Below are 11,090 nucleotides of genomic sequence, written 5' to 3'. Positions count from 1 at the left end.
ATTTTTTTGTGTATGAATAGGGTGAGCCTGTGACCTGTATTCAGGAATTAAAAGTTTTAACCATCACAAAAGAATGGCCAGGCTGCCCAGGTAAAGCAATCAGTGACTATTAACAGATATTCTAGCAATCAGGATTTCTGCTGGAGAGCGCCTCCTTGTGTGATGTATGTATGATGTTTTTTGGGGGTGGTCTTGGGCTACAGGGTGGGCAATTTCAAAAGTCTATATAAGGGCTTGCACACCATTGTTCTGGGTTCCTCCTCTTTCCTGCTTGTGGTGAGTGAGGACCCTGTTGCAACAGTTTAATAAAGATCAGGCTTACTAGCTGCTTTGCTTCTCGGTATTCTCTGGTTGGCCTCTGTTATTTCTCCTACCAATAGGGAACCCACTTAAGGACTCTATACAGGCTCTTGGATACTCTATAAGGGAAAGGGAGCAATTTGTTATTTACCACACACACACACACACACAACATTTTTATGTGTACTTTGTCCTGCTACAGTGGTACCTCAGATTACATATGCTTCAGGTTATATACACTTCAGGTTACATACTTCGCTAACCCAGAAATAGTGCTTCAGGTTAAGAACTTTGCTTCAGGATGAGAACAGAAATCGGGCTCCGGCGGCGTGGTGGCAGCGGAGGCCCCATTAGCTAAAGTGGTGCTTCAGGTTAAGAACAGTTTCAGGTTAAGTACAGACCTCCAGAACGAATTAAGTACTTAACCTGAGGTACCACTGTACTTTGTCCTGCTACATGCATTTCTGTACACATGACTGGCAAACTGCACTGCAAAATTGGGGAAAGTGTGAATTTCAAAGGGCAGCTGTGTTTCATACCATTTGGGGAACTACAAATTAGGTAGGTTTGCCTTTAAACGCAAACTGCACTGAATTTCTCCTTCAGCCTGTCCCTTGCCCTTGCTGAACCGACCCTTCATCCTACTATGGGCCAAATCTCAGGAGGGCCATTTTACACTGGTTATTTAATGCGATGATTGCACAACTGGTTCTGAAAAAATGCACGAGCCTTTCCAACAACCGCTTTCCCAACCTGGCTCAGATTGTCTCTTCCTGAAGTCCTAGGAAAATAAGGGGGGAAATAAATCTTGTTTGGTCTTTCAGCTTGGGGAGAGAACTGGGGTGGGGGGTTAATCTTGTTACAGATTTGGAGCCTCCCCCCCCCCCCCAAAAAGACCCTAGAAATTAATAAATGATAGAATTTTGATTATTTGGGATATGAAGGGGGAAAACAAGCTGCCGAGGAATTCCTGGGCTAGCCTATGCAAAACATAGCTAGGGCCAATAAGAAACAATTGAGGGCCACTGAGGGCCATTGGCAATGCAAGAGAACTGTCTTTCCTCCTGTCTTGAGGTGTGAACAGAGACAGGAGTTTGGAAGGATGTCAGGGTAACTGGACATGAGGAGACTGGAAAATAGAGTCTTGAGCAAGGGTTGCTGGGAAGAAAGGAGAGAAAAGAGTGGGATCCATCTTGGGCAGGCTGGCCGAAGGCTGGCTGCACTGCTGTGAGGGACAGGCTCCTCTTGAAATGACCATGCTGTAAGATCTGGACTCCTTCCATGCAGATTGAAGGTGTAAATAGGTGAATAAACCATATTTCTTAAAGCCACGACGGTGTCCGCCGTGTCTTAATTCTCCAAAGGAACACAGACCCTGGAGTGAGTGCCTGGAACCCTCTGGGCTCCTGCCACCGCTCGGCAGAGAGAGGGGGAGGCACCCGACTTTTGTAACAATATGTACAAAGGAGTTTTTTCTGCCTTATTAAAGAGCAAGAAGGCGGCTTTGAATTAAATGCCTACGAAAGGCTTGAAGGTCAAGGCAGGCAGGGACTCTGGAAAGGTTAAGGGGGCATGAAGAGGTTCTGAAAGCAAACATTCTGTAATAAGGGGGGGAGGAGGCAGTTTGTCTCTACAGCAGGGCCGTCTTTAGCAGATGCGGCGCCGGGGTGCAAACATTCCCTTGATCTGGACTTTATGCTTCTGAAACACTGGTCCTGAAAGATCTACATTGGCTCTCAGTACGTTTCTGAGCACAATTCAATTTAAAAGTGCTAACCTTTAAAGCCCTAAATGGCCTCAGCCCAGTATACCTGGATGGAGCGTCTCCACCCCTATCATTCAGCCCGGACACTGAGGTCCAACACCGAGAGCCTTCTGGCAGTTCCCTCCCTGCGAGAAGTGAAGCTACAGGGAACCAGGCAGAGGGCCTTCTTGGTAGTGGCACCCGCCCTGTGGAACACCCTCCCATCAGATGTCAAGGAAATAAACAACTATCTGACTTTTAGAAGACATCTGAAAGCAGCCCTGTTTAGGGAAGAGTGGGGCTGAGAGACTTCAAAGAAGTGTGACTGGCCCAAGGTCACCCAGCAGCCGCATGTGAAGGAGCGGAGATGCGAACCCGGTTCCCCAGATTACGAATCTACTGCTCTTAACCACTACACCACACTGGCCCAGGATTCTCCTCCTTAGTTTTAACATTTCCCTTGTAGAAGTCAGCTGGGAGGAGGGTGGGGACAAAGTACAAAAGACAATTGCTGTCATTGGCTCTGACTTAGGGACGCTGGAAAATTTCGAAGAAAAAGGAAACGGAACAGAAATCGCCAGTGTTGGCTTATTTGTCCCATGTCTGGAAAAGAACTCAATCCAGTGAGCACTATTGGCATTTGCTGTTGTTGTTGTTGCTTTCCATCCAATGAGCCATATGCAATTTATTTCTCCTCCCTGCCGTTTGCATTGTATTACCTTTGTGCTGAAATGAATGGGGTGGAATGATGTAACGGCCAAACGTACAAAACATCAGTTACCTGGTTTCGCCGCAGCAGATTGCAATAGGAATTATGTTGTTTTTGGCAGAAGACGGACTGCAGTAGAACAGAAACGCTGTGCAACGTGGCAAATACAGGGCGGAATAGAAGACGTTGCCTTCTCACAACCTTGTTGTGACTACGTGTTCTTGGCTGTGACTCCACCTCCCGTTGTCTTCTCGTCTTTTGGCCCACCAGTCCCAACGGGCACAAGCCACCACTGCCCCTGACCATTGGGCTAATGGAAACTGTTATGGGCCCCTCAGTTGTCAGGCTCTGGCATGGGCTGGGTGTTCCCAGAAAGGAGGAAAGAGGAGGAGCTGGTACCCAGTCAGATGGAGGGCCTGAACAGGAGGAGCTGGCATTGGAGCTGGAGGCAGAGGGGAAAGATGGTCTTGTCACCAGGTACCAGGTAGGGCCTTCATCAGTGGGACACACCTGCTCAAATGGAGTGCCTGCGTGGCAGACCTATAGGGCAAGAAAATCCCATGAATGAGCTTGCCCCCTTTAAAAGTGTGGCAGTCGTCCGGATTTTAGTGCGCCTTTCTCCTAAAATACATGTTTTATGATGTAATTTTGGCTTACCTGTTTTGACAAGCAATTTCTCCTTAAGCAATATATATTATTACAGTGGTAACTTGGTTCTCAAACTTAATCCGTTCCGGAATTCCGTTCCAAAACCAAAGCGTTCCAAAACCAAGGCGCGCTTTCTCATAGAATGTAATGCAAAACGGATTAATCCGTTCCAGACTTTTAAAGACAACCCCTAAAGCAGCAATTTAACATGAATTTTACTATCTAAAGAGACCATTGATCCATAAAATGAAAGTGATAAACAATGTACTGCAGTCACACAATCAGTCAGTCAATCAATCAATCAATCAGCAGCTGAAATGGGTTCCACACAGTCACAAAAACAAAACAAAAAAGCCGCAAAAACAAAAAAAACTGCAAAAACAGATGCGTAACACTCAAAACAAAAGTGTGGCACTCAAATCAGAAGCGTAACACTCAAAACGGAGCACGTTCGGCTTCTGAAAAAAGTTCGCAAACGGGAACACTTACTTCCAGGTTTGCAGTGTTTGGGTTCCAAGCTGTTTGAGTACCAAGGCGTTTGAGAACCAGGTTAGCACTGTAGTTAAATTTTCACAAATAGATCAGTTCTTATCATAGCTGTCAACTTTTCCCTTTTCTTGCAAGGAATCCTGTCAGGGAACTGCCATCGGCAGGACAGGAGGTGCAAAGGCTCTCTGAGGTAGAGAGAGACGTAACAGCTGAAGAGGGAACCAGTAGGGGGCGAACAGGAACGTCAAGGGAAGGAGAGTCGGAGGAATGGCTCAGAGACGCTTCCAGCGAAAACAGTGGGGAGGTCTCAGGACCTCCTATAGGGACACCCGTTCCTCGCCGGAAACTGTCACGCAGAGAGTCCAGAAGACGTGTTTCCGTTAAGGAGCTTTTATGTTGGAAACGTTTCCGAAAGCAACCACTTTCGGATTCTGCTAGCGATTGACGCAGCCATGCTGGAGGGGCTCCGTCACAGGCAGAGGTTTGAGAACTTGTTCAAACTCTGAGGGACTTGCAGTTTACGCACAAGCAGCTCTTCATCCCATCACAGCAATCCGAAAGTCACCGAAAGCTAGCTTGTGCCAGGGAGAGGCATCATGAGCGAACCAGCCGGAACCGGAGGAGCAGGAGCAGCTGGAGGAGGTCCAAGCCTGGAGGAAAGGTACAGGACGTTGGAGATCCAGCTTGCCTTGCAGACGGCGAGGCTGGAGGAGAGGAGGGCTCAGGATGCAGAAAGGGGGAAGGAGAAAGCCACCCCGCTCACCAGAAAGATGCCAGGATTGGTGCAGAAATTTGGGGGGGACCCCAGAAACTATCATGCTTTTAGGACAGAGATGCAATACGCTCTCAATCTGCAATTTGATGACTTCCCTGATGAGGAATCGCGAGTGGCTTTTGTAATTAGCCATCTCGAATCAGGGGCGAAGGACTGGGTTAGACCCTTGATGGCAGCAAATAATGAGATCCTAAAGGACACGATGAAGTTTTTTCGTGCCATGGACCTGATGTTTTCCAGCGACATTGAGCAGGGAGGGGTGCGAAGGCAGTTAATGGCTTGCAAACAGGGGAACCGGACTGTCCGTGAGTACTGGACTGAGTTCACTATGTTGATTCATAGATTGGGGTGGGACCTGTCTGCGGAGCCCATTCAGATGCTTTTCGAAGAAGGGCTCTCTTCGTCCTTAAAAGATGAACTTTCCCGGGCCCCCAGAGCGGAGTCTATGGACCAGCTGACTAAATCCGCGCTGGCCATAGGAGCGCGCCAGGAAGTGAGGGCTTTGGAGAAGAGGGAGGGGAAAGGAGAACGTTGGAGGGAGCTCCGCATTCCAGACATTCCAGAGCAGCCTTTCCCGCCGGCAGAGCCGATGGAAGTTGGAACAGCGCGGGCGCGCGCAGTTTCAAACCTCGGTGAAGGGAGGAAGAAGGAGGGAAAGAGCGCCAAGAAATGTTATCTCTGCCAACAGCCAGGACACTTTGCCAGAGTCTGTCCACGAAGAAAGGAATGGCAAGGCATGGCAGGAGCTGTTGGGGGAGAGGAGGAGGAAAGCAAGGAGCAAGTAAAAGCCAACGCCTGGCTGCCACCGTCGGGGCACAGCAGCCAGGCCCAAAAGCAGTGAAAGTGCCCTCACCAGAACCTCCCAGACCTGCTCTAGTGATAGAGGTGTTGCTAGAGCTGCCAAACGGACACCCCCTACAGATCAAGGCCCTTCTGGATTCAGGCAGCTCCTGTAATTTCATGAGTAAGGAGTTCGCAGCTGAGCACCAGATACAAACCCTCCCCTTAAGTAAACCCCTGCAGGTGACCACGATTGACGGCAGAGAGCTGTTGGGAGGAGAAGTGAACCAACAGACAGTCCCCATGATAATGAGGGTGGCAAGGCACACCGAGAGGATAGCGTTTAATGTGGCCACCTTGGGAGGAGCTCCCATCATTTTGGGGATGAGCTGGCTGGCACTACACGATCCTCTAGTGGGCTGGCATCAGAGGGTGGTCTCCTTTGGGTCAGTGCATTGCCTAGAACACTGCAAGCAGGGGAAGGATCCAGGGGGAGCCAGGCTCACCCTAGCTGGGATGGAGGTAATGAATAAAGGGGAGGTGCCTCCGCAATATGCAGATCTGAGCAACGTATTTAGCGAGAGGGAAGCGGACAAACTGCCGCCGCATAGACCCTTTGACTGTCAAATCAACCTACTCCCTGGGGCTCAACTCCCAGTGGGCAAGCTGTACGCCATGTCAGACAGGGAGATGCAGGAGCTGAGGGAGTTCATTGACAAAAACCTGAAGCGAGGTTTCATCAGAGAATCCCGAGCGGTGGGGGGCAGCCCAGTGTTTTTTGTGGACAAAAAAAAACACAGATAAGCCGAGACTTGTAGTGGACTTCAGGGCCCTAAATGCCGTGTCGGAACCCCTGGCTTTTCCTATGCCCCGAATTGATGACATTCTGACCAGGGTGAGGAAGGGGAAGATTTTTACAAAACTGGACCTGCGGGGGGCGTACAATCTGATACGCATAAGGAAGGGGGATGAATGGAAGACCACCATGTTCACCCCTTTGGGAGCATTTGAATACCTCGTAATGCCCTTCGGTCTCCAAGCCGGCTCCGCATGTTTTCAAAGTTTTATCAACCACGTCTTGGGACCTTTGCTCTACAAGAATTGTGTGGCCTTTTTAGATGACGTGTTGGTGTATTCGGAAGATGAAGAGCAGCATGTGAGGGACGTGAGAGAAGTGTTGGGCCGGCTGCAAGCCAATCAGCTGTGGGTGAAACTGGAGAAGTGCCAGTTTCATGCCAAGGAGGTGGAATTCCTGGGGTACCGCTTGTCAGACAAAGGATTGGCCATGGATCCAGGCAAGGTCCAGGCGGTGCTGGAATGGAAGACACCGAAGACCAAGAAGGATGTGCAAAGATTCCTGGGGTTTGGGAACTTTTATCGGAAGTTCATCAAGAACTTTGCACACTTGACGGCGCCCATCACCGACTGCCTCAGTAGCAAGAAGAAATTTGTTTGGACGGCGGAGGCGGAGCGAGCTTTTGAAGAACTGAAAAGGGCTTTCACCTCGGAAGAACAACTTCTGCATGTGGACCTACAGAAGCCCATGAGAGTGGAGACAGACGCGTCAGACAGAGCGGTGGGGGCTGTGCTTCTTCAGCCGGGAAGAAATACGTCGGAGTGGAGACCGTGTGCCTTCTTCTCGAGGAAGCTGAATAAGTCCGAGCGGAACTACACGGTGTATGACAGGGAACTACTCGCCATTCACGAAGCGTTCCGGAGGTGGAGACATTTATTGATTGGGGCACAACACAAGGTGCAAGTGTGCACCGACCACAAGAATTTGGAGTATTGGAGAACAGCTCGAGTACTCAACCAACGACAAGTGAGATGGGCACAGGAATTTTCCAAATTCCACTTCGAGATTTGTTATGTACCAGGCCCAGAGAACGTCAGGGCGGACGCTCTCTCACGCAAACCAGAGTATTTGGAGGGGGAGGGGGCAATCGAAGAAAGACATGTCATTCCTGAGGACCGCTGGGTGTGTGGGGCGGCGCTGGTGGGGAGACGAGAACTGGTAGAGGAAACGGAAAATGACGAATATGCCCAAAATAAGCTCAGAGGTCTCAGGGGAGAGGGTGAGAGCCCGGAGGGTTTTGAGGAAAGAAACGGGGCATTGTATTACAAAGGGGCACTGTATATACCAGAAGGTGAATTGAGAGGGAGGGTACTCAAACAGTTGCATGATAGTCCCACGGCGGGACATTTTGGACAACACAAGACCATGTGGATGGTCACCAGGGAATTTTGGTGGCCCAAGGTGAGGGAAGATGTAAAGGAGTATGTAAGAGGGTGTGACCAATGTCAGAGGGCCAAGGGGGAAAGAAGGGCGCCGGCAGGGTTATTAGAACCATTACCCACGCCAGAACGGCCTTGGGAGGCGGTATCAATAGATTTTATGACGGATCTGCCCAAATCCAAGGGGAAAACGGCCATTATGGTAGTAGTGGACCTGTTAACTAAGATGTGCCACTTTGTAGCATGTTCACATGCAGTCACAGCGGAAGAAACAGCGAAGTTGTTTGTAGAACACATCTTCGGGCTGCACGGCGCCCCCTTGAGGGTGATCTCAGACCGCGGCAAACAATTTACTTCCAGGTTCTGGAGGAAGCTCATGAGCTTGCTGCACGTGGAAGTCAATTTTTCGACTGCCCGGCACCCTGAAACCAATGGGCAGGCGGAAAGAGCAAATGGCATCCTCCAACAATATCTGAGGTGTTATGTCAATGACAGAGAGAATGATTGGGTCGAAAAGCTGGCGCTGGCAGAATTTGCCTACAACAATGCAGAGAATGTGTCCACAGGGATGAGCCCCTTTTTGGCCAATTACGGGTGTCACCCCAGGGCATTCCCAGGGGAGGGAGGCGAGAGATGGAGCGTCCCAGCGGCCGAACATTTTGTAGAAGAGATGGAAGCGATCCATCGTCAGCTTCAGCTCAACTTAGAAAGGGCCAAGGCACAATATAAGAAGCAGGCAGACAAGAACAGAAGGGAAGGTGAAACAATAAGGGTGGGGGATCAGGTGTGGCTGTCCACCCAAGGGTTGCCGTTCAAAGGGGGTTGTAAAAAATTAAGACCCAAGAGATTGGGACCCTTTGAGGTCATTCAGCAGGTCAACCCAGTGGCTTTCAAACTCCGGTTACCCAGCCACATGAAATTGCACCCAGTGTTCCACAGGTCGTTACTGTCACCGTACAAGGGGGGAGGTGAAGGGGAGTACACCAGGGGACCAGTCTTGGAAGAGAGGGAAAGCAGTAACCATGTAGCGGAAATCCTCGATTCCAGGTGGAAGGGCAATCAGGTGGAGTATTTGGTGGCGTAGGAAGGGGAACCGGAGTCAGAAAACACCTGGGTGACTGCAGAGGAGGTCAATGACGAGGTTTTAACAGAAACGTTCCACCAAAGATTCCCGAGGAAACCACAGCCGGTAGCAAGGTTTAGGAGGGAGTATTTCGGCACCACAGACGAGGAAGAGGAACTGGAAGGATTCGCGGAGTCGGAGTTGGAAGAAGGAACGGACTCAGATGACGAGGAGTACCGAGAGACTAGGAACAACAACAAGTGGAGAAAGGTGTTCGAAACTTCGGACGATGAGGAAGGTTCTTTCCGGGGTTTTACCTCCTCCCAACCCGTAGGGGAGGAGACGGGAGGGGGTGAAGGGGACCCTGGAGGGGAGGTGGATGTCAGGGAACTGCCATCGGCAGGACAGGAGGTGCAAAGGCTCTCTGAGGTAGAGAGAGACGTAACAGCTGAAGAGGGAACCAGTAGGGGGCGAACAGGAACGTCAAGGGAAGGAGAGTCGGAGGAATGGCTCAGAGACGCTTCCAGCGAAAACAGTGGGGAGGTCTCAGGACCTCCTATAGGGACACCCGTTCCTCGCCGGAAACTGTCACGCAGAGAGTCCAGAAGACGTGTTTCCGTTAAGGAGCTTTTATGTTGGAAACGTTTCCGAAAGCAACCACTTTCGGATTCTGCTAGTGATTGACGCAGCCATGCTGGAGGGGCTCCGTCACAGGCAGAGGTTTGAGAACTTGTTCAAACTCTGAGGGACTTGCAGTTTACGCACAAGCAGCTCTTCATCCCATCACAAATCCTATTGAGAATAAGGGAATTTCCCTTAAAAAAAGGAAAATGTTGACAGCTATGGTAGCTCAGTTGGTTAGAGCTTGGTGCTGATAATGGCAAGGTTGCAGGTTTGATCCCCGTATGGGACAACTGCATATTCCTGCATTGCAGGGGGTTGGACTAGATGATCCTCAGGGTCCCTTCCAACTCTACAGTTCTATGATTCTATGATTCTATGGTTCTTATGCATATGTTCTCCAAGGACGTGCATTTTTTGTGCCTATCAGATTCTATCCAGCGAGGGTCCACTCAAAAGGAGAAGTATTAATCAACCTAAGTTGTTGATAGAATCATAGAACTGTAGAGTTGGAAGGGACCCCGTGGGTCAATGAGTCAACCCTCTCAATGCAGGAATCCTGACCCAAACTTTCCCTGGGTGAACTCAAACCACCAGCCTTCTGGTTAACAGCCAGATGCACTGACCCGTTGCACCACCTGGAGAGTAAGCAGACCATTAACTTCAGCAGGTCTACTCCAAGTAGACCACACCATGATCAACTCCCACCTGGAAACCAATGTCCCCACTGTAGAAGAAGAAGAGTCGATTTGATATCCCGCTTTATCACTACCCTAAGGAGCCTCAAAGCGGCTAACAATCTCCTCTCCCTTCCACCCCCACAACAAACACTCTGTGAAGTGAGTAAGGCTGGGAGACTTCTGAGAAGTATGACTGGCCCAAGGTCACCCAGCAGCTGCATGTGGAAGAGCGGGGAATCGAACCCGGTTCACCAGATTACGAGTCCACCGCTCTTAACCACTACACCACACTGGCTCTAGAAGGACATGTGGATCCAGAATTGGCCTCCACAGGTCACTTACGGACTCATTGTTAAAACCATGTTCATGGTTACGAGGGATCGCCAAAAAAGACTCTGAGTAGGATCAGCATTGGATAAATTTGTTAGAGAAGTGTGGGTTTCAAGGATAGCTGTGCTTCAATTCCCATATTCTTTCAGAAAGTGCAAATTAGGTGAAAGCTGAACCACACCGAATTTTTCCCTGATTGTGAAGTTTGGCAGCTCCCTGGCAGTGCCAGTCTCCACTCCTGGTCTTGCTCTTCTCCTGCCTTCAACAACACTTCAGTAATGCAGAAATTGAACAGGTAAACATTTCCTGGTGTGGAGAATTTAAAACATGGGCAGGCAAACTAAGGCCCGAGGGAATCAGTCTGGGAATCAGCGTGTTTTTACTTGAGTAGAATGTGTGCTTTTATTTAAAATGCATCTCTGGGTTATTTGTGGGGCACAGGAATTCGTTCTTTCCCCCCCTTCAAAATATAGCCTGCCCCCCCCCCCCCAGGTCTGAGGGACAGTGGACTGTCTCCCTGCTGAAAAAAGTTTGCTGACCCCTGATTTAAAATGTTATGCTCATAAAGGCACAGGAGCAGAGTGGGCAGCGGAAAGGTGGCAACTGTAACTTACTCAAAGGCTTTTTCTCAACTTCTTAAACAGAAACTGTTGGGTTAATTCTTAGCTTGCATCCTGGCGGCATCCAGAAAATGATCCACTGTCACACTCGGAAGT

This window comes from Podarcis tiliguerta (assembly GCF_965153285.1).
Source record: "Podarcis tiliguerta genome assembly, chromosome: 14".
In the NCBI taxonomy this organism is placed as follows: Eukaryota; Metazoa; Chordata; class Lepidosauria; order Squamata; family Lacertidae; genus Podarcis; species Podarcis tiliguerta.
The sequence above is the reverse complement of the archived record's forward strand: the minus strand, read 5'-3'. Positions refer to the sequence as shown.